We start from the raw sequence: 12,733 nt of genomic DNA, 5'->3' as shown, positions 1-12,733 counted from the left end.
AAATTCACAAACCCAGGTCCAACAGCAAACACCTGACCTGCGCACATACCTGGATTTCCTTAAACATCGACCCTCCTGCCCCTGCCTTGCCCTGTCTGTGGTCCTCTACTCGTCCAGAACCAACCGGTGGTGCTCTGGCCCTGAGGGTAGGCCACTAGACCGTCTCGGGGGCCTGGCCTAGGCAGCGGGACCGCCATATCAATGCCACATGACTTCCAGGGAAAGGAGGTGCGGTGCTGGGAGGCACTAGGGTGGCTGAATCTGCTGTGTGCTGCTCAGTGGAGCCTGGGGGGTGGTGGCGGGGAATGGGGCACCTTGTCCACCCTGTGTTCATGTATGGTCCGCGGAGGAAGGCTCCATGGGAGCTGAGAGTGAGGATGAGCACCGCCCTTCCTGGTGTGAGGCCCAGCCCCGGCTGAGGCTCCACAGGAAGCAGTCAGCTCTCGCTGGGCTCACAAGGGCTGGCCCGCCCCTGTCCTGCAGAGGAGACCTGAAGGAGCACTCTATGCATGGAGGTGGGGATGTATGGCTGACTGGCACACTGTGGTAAGCACGAGCTGGGAGGTCACCAGTCCCCAGGGAGGAACACACGGTCATCACAGGAGACTTCCCTGACAACACGTGGCACAGGGGCCGCCCGCGCTCTGGAGCCACGCACTCAGGCCCTAAGGCACAGGGTCCCCCCTGCGCAGCATCTACGCATGGGCTCTTCTGGGTGCTGTCGCCCCTGGTGCAGAGCACCCAGGCAGGAGGCACAGATCCCATGAAGGGTCCAGACTCCTGCGCCCTGGAAAGGGCGGCAGTGCAACCTCAACGAACCCCACTTTGCAAGGAACCCCTCACGTCCCACACTAAGCTCCCCGAGGAACAGGGCGGGGTCGGGGGGGGGGGCAACGCTGAAGACACTTTACAAACACAAGCTTTATGATCGTAAACCAGGGACTGGAGAGAGAACAGCTAGACGACACAGGAGAACGCTGCCCCGTGATCTTTTAACGCAGCAATTAACTACTACTATTAGCGCTTCGCTGTACTGATTTGCAGGTTTAAAAAAAAATTCCAGGCAAAAGCAAAATGCAGACACACTTGGTAAACAGGAGGATCTCAATGACGGGCTCTATCTGTTTCCCACTGTTCTGTGAGCAGCTTTACCGCGTCATTAGCAGTCATGCCAAAGCCGATTCACTGGCTCCATGACGTTCTGTTCTGGCCATCCCTCACGTAACTATTTGACCCATAACGTTCGCTTTGGTTTTCAATTTTTTGCTATTACGGAAACAGTTATACACGAATATTTGTATCTGATTATTTTTTATTTATTTTGAAAAATCTAAAATAGAAACGAAGACCGTGAACACAGACACACCCACCCACCCCTGACAAACGTCATTATTTGGAAATGCCAATATTTGTGCCAGGCTTTTTTTTTATAAGAGAAACGAGACACAAAAACCCTTCTGTCCTCCTTCCTGGCTTTGCTTTCCTGTCTCCTCCACAGAGGCAACACAGACGCCACTCTGCAGGTGTTCAGAGAGTGGCCGTTTGACGTGGTCTTCTGCCCACTCTCCTCTCCAGCGCCTTCTGGACCACCCCACATGGCCTGCCGGCATCACACATACCTTCCACTTTGTGAGGAAGCAGGCTACCCAGAGACGGCTCGATGGTCCCACTATCACCCCCTCATCTTTCTCAGGAGAACCCCGGATTTTGGCTACACTGGTGCCCATGGCAGGCTTCACTTCCCAGACTCCCTGGCAGTGGGTGGGTCCGGTGGGGCGTGAGTAGATACGTCCTCAGAGGGGGCACACCCTTCCTCATTCCTCCATATCTGCTACGGATTCTACTTCTCTTTCTCCTGTAACTCACACTGACACTCAACTGTCTAGTAGAGAAAAGGTCTAAGAAAAAAGAGATACTTAAGACCGACCAAGACGGGGCCAGAGGGGCTCTTGGCCTACCAGTGAATAAGCTGTACCACTGAGCAATGGCTGGCAGAGCGCAGCCTGGGAACTTTCCTCGCCTGGGACCTTCAGAGGCTGCATCTCTCACTCTTGTCCTGCGGGCCTTGGGAATTGCTTTTCATGGTCTGCCATCTTCTCATCACATCTCAGCTTCAGAAGGATGGGCACCAGCTGTTCACGGTTCTATCTATATGGTAGGTATCTATCCCCATATATCTGTCAGTTTGTCGTATACTGTCGGGGCTTGCATATTTTTGAGATGTTGGAAGCTATGCCATTAGGATCACCCGTGGTGGACACGCTTCAGCTGAACTTCCAGAGTAAGGAAGACCAGGAAGATGGACCTGGAAGTCTACTTCTAAAAAAATTAGCCTGTGAAAACCTTACTAATAGCAAGGTAACACTGTCAAAACACTGCCGAAAGATGAGGCCCTCAGGTTGGAAGGCACTCAAAAGACGACTGGGGAAGAGCTGCCTCCTTAAAGTGGAGTCAACCTTAATGACGTGGTTGGAGTCAAGACTCTGGGACCTTCATTTGCTGATGTGGCATGACTCAAAATGAGAAGAAACGGCTGCAAATAGCCATTAATAAGAAGAATGTGGTATGTATGAAGTAAGAATCTAGGAAAATTAGAAGCTGTCAAAAAATGAAATGGAATGCATAAACATCGATAGGCTAGGCAACAGTGAGCTAAAATGGACTGGTATCGGCCATTTTGAATCAGACAAACATATGGGCTACTATGCCAGGAACGACAAATTGAAGAGGAACGGCACTGCATTCACTGTCAAACAGAACACATCAAGATGCATCATGAAGTACGAAGCTGTCAGTGACAGGACAACATCTATATGCCCGCAAGCAAGATGAGCTGTTGAAACGTTCTTTTTGACGATAAACGCCAACACCATTCCTCTTCAAGTTGTCATGCCCGGCATAGTAGACTATACGATTGTCTGATACAAAGTGGCCAATACCAGTCCACTTCAGCTCACTAAATGCCTGGGATATCAATGTTAACGTGTTCCTCATTTTCGATGATTTCCAATTTTCCTAGATTCATACTTTGTACATTCCAGGTTCCAATTATTAATGGATATTTGCAGCTGTTCCTTCTCATTTTGAGTCGTGCCACATCAGCATACGAAGGTCCCGAAAGCTTTACTCCATCCACATCATTAAGGCCGACTCTACTTTGAGGAGGCAGCTCTTCCCCAGTCATCTTTTGAGTGCCTTCCAACCTGGGGGCTCACCTTCCAGCACTATATCAGACAGTGTTCCGCCGCTATTCACAAGGTTTTCACTGGCTAATGCTTTTCAGAAGTAGACTGCCGGGTCCTTCTTCCTAGTCTGTCTTAGTCTGGAAGCTCAGCTGAAACCTGTCCTCCATGGGTGACCCTGCTGGTATCTGAATACCGGTGGCATAGCTTCCAGCATCACAGCAACACGTGAGCCTCCACAGCACGACAAACTGACATGTAGTCTACTATGCTGGGAATGACAACTTGAAGAGGAATGGTGTTGCATTCATCATCAAAAAGAACTTTTCAAGATCTATCCCGAAGTACAACGCTGTCAGTGGTAGGATAATATCCATACACCTACAAGGAAGACCACTTAATACAACTATTATTCAAATTTGCGCACCAACCACTAGGACCAAAGGTGAAGAAATCAAAGATTTTTATCAGCTTCTGCAGTCTGAAATTGATCTAACATGCAATAAGGATGCACTGATAATTACTGGTAACTGGAATGCAAAAGCTGGAAACAAAGAAGGATCAGTAGTTGAAAAATATGGCCTTGGTGAAAAAAACAACGCCGGAGATCAAATGATAGAATTTTGCAAGACCAACGGCTTCTTCACTGCAAATACCTTCTTTCACCAAAGTTTTTTTTTTTTTTTATACACACGGACCTCGCCAGATGGAACACCCACAAATCAAATCAACTACATCTGCGGAAAGAGACGATGGAAAAGCTCAATATCATCAGTCAGAGCAAGGCCAGGGGCCAACTACGGAACAGACCATCAATTGCTCATATGCAAGTTCACACTGAAACCGAAGAAAATCAGAGCAAGTCCACGAGAGCCAAAATATGACCTTGAATATATCCCACCTGGATTTAGAGACCATCTCAAGAATAGATTTGACACATTGAACACTAGTGACCAAAGACCAGACGAGTTGTGGAACGACATCAAGGACATCATACATGAAGAAAGCAAGAGGTCACTGAAAAGACAGGAAAGAAAAGAAACACCAAGATGGATGTCAGAGGAGACTCTGAAACTTGTTCTCGAACATCGAGCAGCTAAAGCAAAAGGAAGAAATGATGAAGTAAAAAACTGAACAGAAGATTTCAAAGGGTGGCTCGAGAAGACAAAGTAAAGTATTACAATGACATGTGCAAAGGGCTGGAGATAGCAAACCAAAAGGGAAGAACACTCTCGGCGTTTCTCAAGCTGAAAGAACTGAGGAAAAAATTCAAGCCTCGAGTTGCAATAGTGAGGGATTCTATGGGGAAAATATTAAACGACACAGGAAGCATCAAAAGAAGATAGAGGGAATACACAGAGTCATTATACCAAAAAGAATTAGTGGATGTGCAACCATTTCAAGAGGTGGCATATGATCAGGAACCGATGGTACTGAAGGAAGAAGTCCAAGCTGCTCTGAAGGCATTGGCGAAAAACAAGGCTCCAGGAATTGATGGAATATCAATTGAGATGTTTCCACAAACAGATGCAGCGCTGGAGGTGCTCACTCGTCTATGCCAAGAAATATGGAAGACAGCTTCCTGGCCAACTGATTGGAAGAGATCCATATTTATGTCTATTTCCAAGAAAAGTGATCCAACCGAAATGAGGAAATTATACAGCAATATCATTAATATCAAATGCAAGCAAAATTTTGCTGAAGATCATTCAAAAACAGCTGCAGCAGTATATCGACAGGGAACTGCCAGAAATTCAGGCTGGATTCAAAAGAGGACGTGGAACCAGGGGTATCATTGCTGATGTCAGATGGATCCTGGCTGAGAGCAGAGAATACCTGAAGGATGTTTACCTGTGTTTTATTGACTATGCAAAGGCATTCGACTGTGTGGATCATAATAAATTATGGATAATATTGCGAAGAATGGGAATTCCAGAACACTCAATTGTGCTTATGAGGAACCTGTACATAGACCATGAGGCAGTTGTTTGGACAGAACAAGGGGATACTGATTGGTTTTAGGTCAGGAAAGCTGTAAGTCAGGGTTGTATCCTTTCGCCATACCTTTCAATCTGTATGCTGAGCAAATAATCCAAGAAGCTGGACTATATGAAGAACAGGGCATCAGGATTGGAGGAAGACTCATTAACAATCTACATTATGCAGATGACGCAGCCTTGCTTGCTGAAAGTAAAGAGGACTTGAAGCACTTACTGATGAAGATCAAAGACCACAGCCTTCAGTATGGATTATACCTCAACATAAAGAAAACAAGAATCCTCACAACTGGACCAATAAACAATATCATGATAAAAAGAGAAAAGATGGAAGTTGTTCAGGATTTCATTTTACTTGGATCCACAATCAATAGCCAGGGAAGCAGCAGTCAAGGCATCAAAATGCATTGCATTGGGTAAATCTGCTGCAAAGGACCTCTTTAAAGTGTTGAAGAGCAAAGATGTCACCCTGAAGACTAAGGTGCGCCTGACCCAAGCCATGGTATTTTCAATTGCATCATATGCATGTGAAAGCTGGATAATGAATAAGGAAGACCAAAGAAGAACTGATGCCTTGAATTGTGGTGCTGGTGAAGAATACTGAATACACCATGGACTGCCAAAAGAGCGAACAAAACCGTCTTGGAGGAAGTACAACCAGAATGCTCCTTAGAAGCAAGGATGGCGAGACTGCGTCTTATATACTTTGAACATGTTGTCAGGAGGGATCAGTCCCTGGAGAAGGACATCATGCATGGTAAAGTACAGGGTCAGTGGAAAAGAGGAAGACCTTCAATGAGATGGATTGACACAGTGGCTGCAACAATGGGGTCAAGCATAAGAACAAGTATACAGATGGTGCAGGACTGGGCACTGTTTCATCCCGTTGTGCACAGGGTCACTATGAGCTGGAATCGACTGGACGGTACCTAACAACAACGCAAGTAAGATGAGTTAATAGGACTACTATGGAAATTTACGCACCAACCACTAATGACAAAGATGAAGAAACTGAAGATTTTTACCAACTTCTGCAGTCTGAAATTGATCAAACATGCAATCAATATGCATTGATACTTACTGATGATTGGAATGAGAAAGTTCAAAAGAGTGAAGGATTGGCAGTTGGAAAATATGGCCTTGGCGGTAGAAACAATGCTGGAGATTGCATGATAGAATTTTGCAAGACCACTGATTTATTCATTGCAAATGCGCTTTTTCAAGAACATAAACGGCAAGTATACACATGGACCTCAGCAGATGGGACGCATAGGAATGAAATCAGCATCTTTGGAAAGAGATGATAAAAACTCAGTATTATCAGTCAGAACAAGGCCAGGGGCCGACTGTGGAAACAGACCATCGATTGTTTATATGCAAGTTCAAGGCCAGGGGCCGACTGTGGAAACAGACCATCGATTGCTCATATGCAAGTTCAAGCTGAAGCTGAAGAAAATTAGAACGAGTCCATGAGAAGCAAATATCACCTTCAGTATATTCCACCTGAATTTAGAGACCAGCTAAAGAACAGATTTGAGTCATTAAACAGTAATGACTGAAAAGCAGACAAGTTGTGGAACGACATCAGGGACATCATACAGAAGAAAGCAAGGCAACGTTAAAAAAACAGGAAAGAAGCAGAAGACTAAAATGGATGTCAGAAGAGCCTCTGAAACTTGCTCTTGAACGTGGAGTAGCTAAAGCGAAAGGAAGAAATGATGAAGCCAAAGAGCTGAACGGAAGATTTCTAAGGGCGGCTCAAGAAGACAAGGCATTATAATGAAATGTCCAAAGACCTGGACTTAAAAAACCAAAAAGGAAGAACACGCTCAGCATTTCTCGCTAAAAGAATGGAAGAAAAAATCCAAGCCTCAAGTTGCAGTATTGAAGGATTCTACAGAAAAGCTGGAAGCGTCACAAGAAGGTGGAAGGAATACAGAGAGTTATTGTACCAAAAACACCGGTCATCATTCAACCATTTCAGAAGGCAGCAAAAGATCAGGAACTGATGGTACTGAAGGAGAAAGTCCAAGCTGCACTGAGTGCACTGGCAAAAAATAAGGTTCCAGGAACTGAGAAAATACCAACTGAATTATTTCAACAAACAGACGCAGCTCTGGAAGTACTCACTCGTCTATGCCAAGAAATCTGGAAGACCACTATGTGGCCAATTGACTGGAAGAGATCCATATGTGTGTCCATTCCAAAGAAGGGTGACCCAACAGAATGTGGGGATTGTCGAACAATATCATTAATGTCCCACACAAGTCAAATTTGCTGAAGATTATCCTAAGTGGCTACAGCGGAACATCGACAGGGAGCTGCCAGAAACCCGAAGCTGATGCAGAAGAAGACGTGCAACCAGGGACATCACTGCTGGAATCAGGTGTTTTACTGACTGTACAAAGGCATCTGACTGTGTGAATCATAACACAGATGGATGCACTGGGAATTATGGGAATTCCAGAACAAGGGGATGCTGCATGGTTTAAAGTCAGGAAAGGTGTGGGTCAGGGTTGTGTCTTTTCATCATACTTATTCAATCTGTATGCCAAGCAAATAATCTAAGACGCTGGACTGTATGAAGAAGAATGGGGCATCAGGATTGGAAGAAGACTCATTAAGAACCCATGATGTGCGGATGACACAACCTTGCTTGCTGAAAGTGAAGAGGACTTGAAGCATTTCCTGATGAAGATCAAAGACCAGAGCCTTCAGTGTGGATTACACCTCAGCAGAAGGACAACAAGACCCTCACAACGGGGCCAATGAGCAACATCATGATAAATGGGGAAAATACTGAAGTTGTCAAGGATTTCGTTTTACTTGGATCCACAAAGCCCATGGAAGCAGAAGTCAAGGAATCAAAGGACATATTGCATCCGGCAAATCTGCTACAAAAGACCTCTTTAAAGCTTTAAAAGTGAAGATGTCACCTTGAAGACTAGGGTGTGCCTGACTCAAGCCATGCTGTTTTCGATCACCTCATATACTTGCGAAAAGCTGGACAGTGAATAAGGAAGATCAAAGAAGAACTGACAGCTCTGAATTGTGGTGTTGGCGAAGAATATTGAACACACCGTGGACTGCCAAAAGAACGAACAAATCCGTACTAGAAGAAGTACAACCAGAATGCTCCTTAGAAGCAAGGATGGTGAGACCGTGTCTCACATACTTTGGACATATATCAGGAGGGATCAGTCCCTGGAGAAGGGCATCATGCTTGGTAAAGTAGAGGGTCAGTGAAAAAGAGGAAGACTGTTAACGAGATGGATTGATACAGTGGCTGGAACAATGGGCTCAAGCATAACAAAGATTTTGAGGATGGAGCAGGACCAGGCAGTGTTTCGTTTTGTTGCATGCAGAATTGCTATGAGTTGGAACTCATTCGATGGCACCTAACAACAAGAACCTGTGCATGTGAAAGCTGTACAACAAATAAGGAAGACCAAAGAAGAATCGATGCCTTTGAATCACGGCGTTGGCAAAGAAGACTGAATGTACCATGGACTGCCAGAAGAACAATAAAGTCTGTCTTGGAAGAAATACAGCCAGAGTACTTCTTGGAAGCGAGGATGGTGAGGCTACACTTGGACATGTTATCAGGAGGGACCGGTCCCTGGAGAAGGACACCATGCTTGGTAAAACAGAGGGTCAGTGAAAAAGAGGAAGACCGTGCTCGCTTCGGCAGCACATATACTAAAATTGGAACGATACAGAGAAGATTAGCATGGCCCCTGCGCAAGGATGACACGCAAATTCGTGAAGCGTTCCATATTTTTTCCTGATATCAACTCAAATAGGGAAATCACAAAAACAAACAAATTAAGAGTAATTAAAAAAAAAATACACATAACAGGGAATCATGGAAGTTAATAGGTAAAAGATCACAATAATCAAAAAGAGGGACTAAATACAGGAGGCACTGAACTGCCATATGGAGAGTGATACAAGGCGATATAGAACGATACAAGTTAGGTTTTTACTTAGAAAAATAGGGGTAAATAATAAAAAAAAAATGTTTTTTTTAATAAGGTAACCACAAAAAGGTATAACAACTCCATAACTCAAGATAAAAGCCAAGAAAAAGGTAACGACTCAACTAACAAAGTCAAACACTATGAAAATGAGGATCTCACAATTTACTAAGAAAAACGTCTCAGCACAAAAAAGTATGTGGAAAAATGAAATTGCCAACAACACACATGAAAAGGCATCAAAATGACAGCACTAAAAACTTATTTATCTATAATTACCCTGAATGTAAATGGACTAAATGCACCAATAAAGAGACAGAGAGTCACGGACTGGATAAAGAAACACGATCCATCTATATGCTGCCTACAAGAGACACACCTTAGACTTAGAGACACAAACAAACTAAAACTCAAAGGATGGAAGAAAATATATCAAGCAAACAATAAGCAAAAAAGAAGAGGAGTAGCAATATTAATTTCTGACAAAATAGACTTTAGACTTAAATCTACCACAAAGGATAAAGAAGGACACTATATAATGATAAAAGGGACAACTGATCAGGAAGACATAACCATATTAAATATTTATGCACCCAATGACAGGGCTGCAAGATACATAAATCAAATTTTAACAGAATTGAAAAGTGAGATAGACACCTCCACAATTATAGTAGGAGACTTCAACACACCACTTTCGGAGAAGGATAGAACTTCCAGTAAGAAGCTCAACAGAGACACGGAAGACCTAATTCCAACAATCAACCAACTTGACCTCATTGACTTATACAGAACTCTCCACCCAACTGCTGCAAAGTATACTTTTTTTTCTAGCGCACATGGAACATTCTCTAGAATAGACCACATATTAGGTCATAAAACAAACCTTTGCAGAGTCCAAAACATCGAAATATTACAAAGCATCTTCTCAGACCACAAGGCAATAAAACTAGAAATCAATAACAGAAAAACTAGGGAAAAGAAATCAAATACTTGGAAAATGAACAATACCCTCCTGAAAAACGACTGGGTTATAGAAGACATCAAGGAGGGAATAAGGAAATTCTTAGAATGCAACGAGAATAAAAATACTTCCTATCAAAACCTCTGGGACACAGCAAAAGCAGTGCTCAGAGGCCAATTTATATCGATAAATGCACACATACAAAAAGAAGAAAGAGCCAAAAGCAGAGACTGTCCCTACAACTTGAACAAATAGAAAGTGAGCAACAAAAGAATCCATCAGGCACCAGAGAAAACAAATAATAAAAATTAGAGCTGAACTAAATGAATGAGAGAACAGAAAAACAATTGAAAGAATTAACAAAGCCAAAAGCTGGTTCTTTGAAAAAATTAACAAAATTCATAAACCATTGGCTAGACTGACTAAAGAAATACAGGAAAGGAAACAAATAACCCGAATAAGAAACAAGAAGGACCACATCACAACAGAACCAAATGAAATTAAAAGAATCATTTCAGATTACTACGAAAAATTGTACTCTAACAAATTTGAAACCTAGAAGAGATGGATGAATTCTTGGAAAAACACTACCTACCTAAACTAACACATTCAGAAGTAGAACAACTAAATAGACCCATAACAAAAAAAGAGATTGAAACGGTAATCAAAAAACTTCCAACAAAAAAAAGCCCTGGCCCGGACGGCTTCATTGCAGAGTTCTACCAACCTTTCAGAGAAGAGTTAACACCACTACTACTGAAGGTACTTCAAAGCATAGAAAATGACGGAATACTACCCAACTCATTCTATGAAGCCACCATCTCCCTGATACCAAAACCAGGTAAAGACATTACAAAAAAGAAAATTATAGACCTATATCCCTCATGAACATAGATGCAAAAATCCTCAACAAAATTCTAGCCAACAGAATCCAACAACACATCAAAAAAATAATTCACCATGATCAAATGGGATTTATACCAGGTATGCAAGGCTGGTTTAATATCAGAAAATCCATTAATGTAATCCATCACATAAATAAAACAAAAGACAAAAACCACATGATCTTATCAATTGATGCAGAAAAGGCATTTGACAAAGTTCAACACCCATTTATGATAAAAACTCTTACCAAAATAGGAATTGAAGGAAAATTCCTCAACATAATAAAGGGCATCTACGCAAAGCCAACAGCCAAAAATCACTCTAAATGGAGAGAACCTGAAAGCATTTCCCTTGAGAACAGGAACCAGACAAGGATGCCCTTTATGACTGCTCTTATTCAACATCATACTTGAAGTCCTAGCCAGGGCAATTAGGCTAGACAAAGAAATAAAGGGTATCCGGATTGGCAAGGAGGAAGTAAAGTTATCACTATTTGCAGATGACATGATCTTATACACAGAAAACCCTAAGGAATCCTCCAGAAAACTACTGAAACTAATAGAAGAGTTTGGCAGAGTCTCAGGTTATAAAATAAACATACAAAAATCACTTGGATTCCTCTACATCAACAAAAAGAACACCGAAGAGGAAATAACCAAATCAATACCATTCACAGTAGCCCCCAAGAAGATAAGATACTTAGGAATAAATCTTACCAAGGATGTAAAAGACCTATACAAAGAAAACTACAAAGCTCTACTACAAGAAATTCAAAAGGACATACTTAAGTGGAAAAACATACCTTGCTCATGGATAGCAAGACTTAACATAGTAAAAATGTCTATTCTACCAAAAGCCATCTATACATATAACGCACTTCCGATCCAAATTCCAATGTCATATTTTAAGGGGATAGAGAAACAAATCACCAATTTCATATGGAAGGGAAAGAAGCCTCGGATAAGCAAAGCATTACTGAAAAAGAAGAAGAAAGTGGGAGGCCTCACTCTACCTGATTTCAGAACCTATTATACAGCCACAGTAGTCAAAACAGCCTGGTACTGGTACAACAACAGGCACATAGACCAATGGAACAGAATTGAGAACCCAGATATAAACCCATCCACGTATGAGCAGCTGATATTTGACAAAGGCCCAGTGTCAGTTAATTGGGGAAAAGATAGTCTTTTTAACAAATGGTGCTGGCATAACTGGATATCCATTTGCAAAAAAATGAAACAGGACCCATACCTCACACCATGCACAAAAACTAACTCCAAGTGGATCAAAGACCTAAACATAAAGACTAAAACGATAAAATATCATGGAAGAAAAAATAGGGACAACCCTAGGAGCCCTAATACAAGGCATAAACAGAATACAAAACATTACCAAAAATGATGAAGAGAAACCCGATAACTGGGAGCTCCTAAAAATCAAACACCTATGCTCATCTAAAGACTTCACCAAAAGAGTAAAAAGACCACCTACAGATTGGGAAAGAATTTTCAGCTATGACATCTCAGACCAGCGCCTGATCTCTAAAATCTACGTGATTCTGTCAAAACTCAACCACAAAAAGACAAACAACCCAATCAAGAAGTGGGCAAAGGATATGAACACACATTTCACTAAAGAAGATATTCAGGCAGCCAACAGATACATGAGAAAATGCTCTCGATCATTAGCCATTAGAGAAATGCAAATTAAAACTACGATGAGATTCCATCT

General features: G+C 42.5%; 1 protein-coding gene and 1 non-coding gene across 5 annotated transcripts in view; one reads left to right on the top strand and one right to left on the bottom strand.

Moving 5' to 3' along the window:
• CARS1 (cysteinyl-tRNA synthetase 1) overlaps positions 1-12,733 on the bottom strand; it is a 73,608-nt gene that overhangs the window by 15,721 nt on the left and 45,154 nt on the right. The window lies entirely within an intron of this gene.
• On the top strand, positions 8,855-8,961 carry LOC126081300 (U6 spliceosomal RNA). The gene has a single exon (XR_007518347.1). It is a non-coding gene; the product is annotated as a U6 spliceosomal RNA (small nuclear RNA).

The sequence above is a fragment of the Elephas maximus genome, chromosome 7, assembly GCF_024166365.1.
Source record: "Elephas maximus indicus isolate mEleMax1 chromosome 7, mEleMax1 primary haplotype, whole genome shotgun sequence".
NCBI lineage: Eukaryota > Metazoa > Chordata > Mammalia > Proboscidea > Elephantidae > Elephas > Elephas maximus.
The sequence above is the reverse complement of the archived record's forward strand: the minus strand, read 5'-3'. Positions and strand labels throughout refer to the sequence as shown.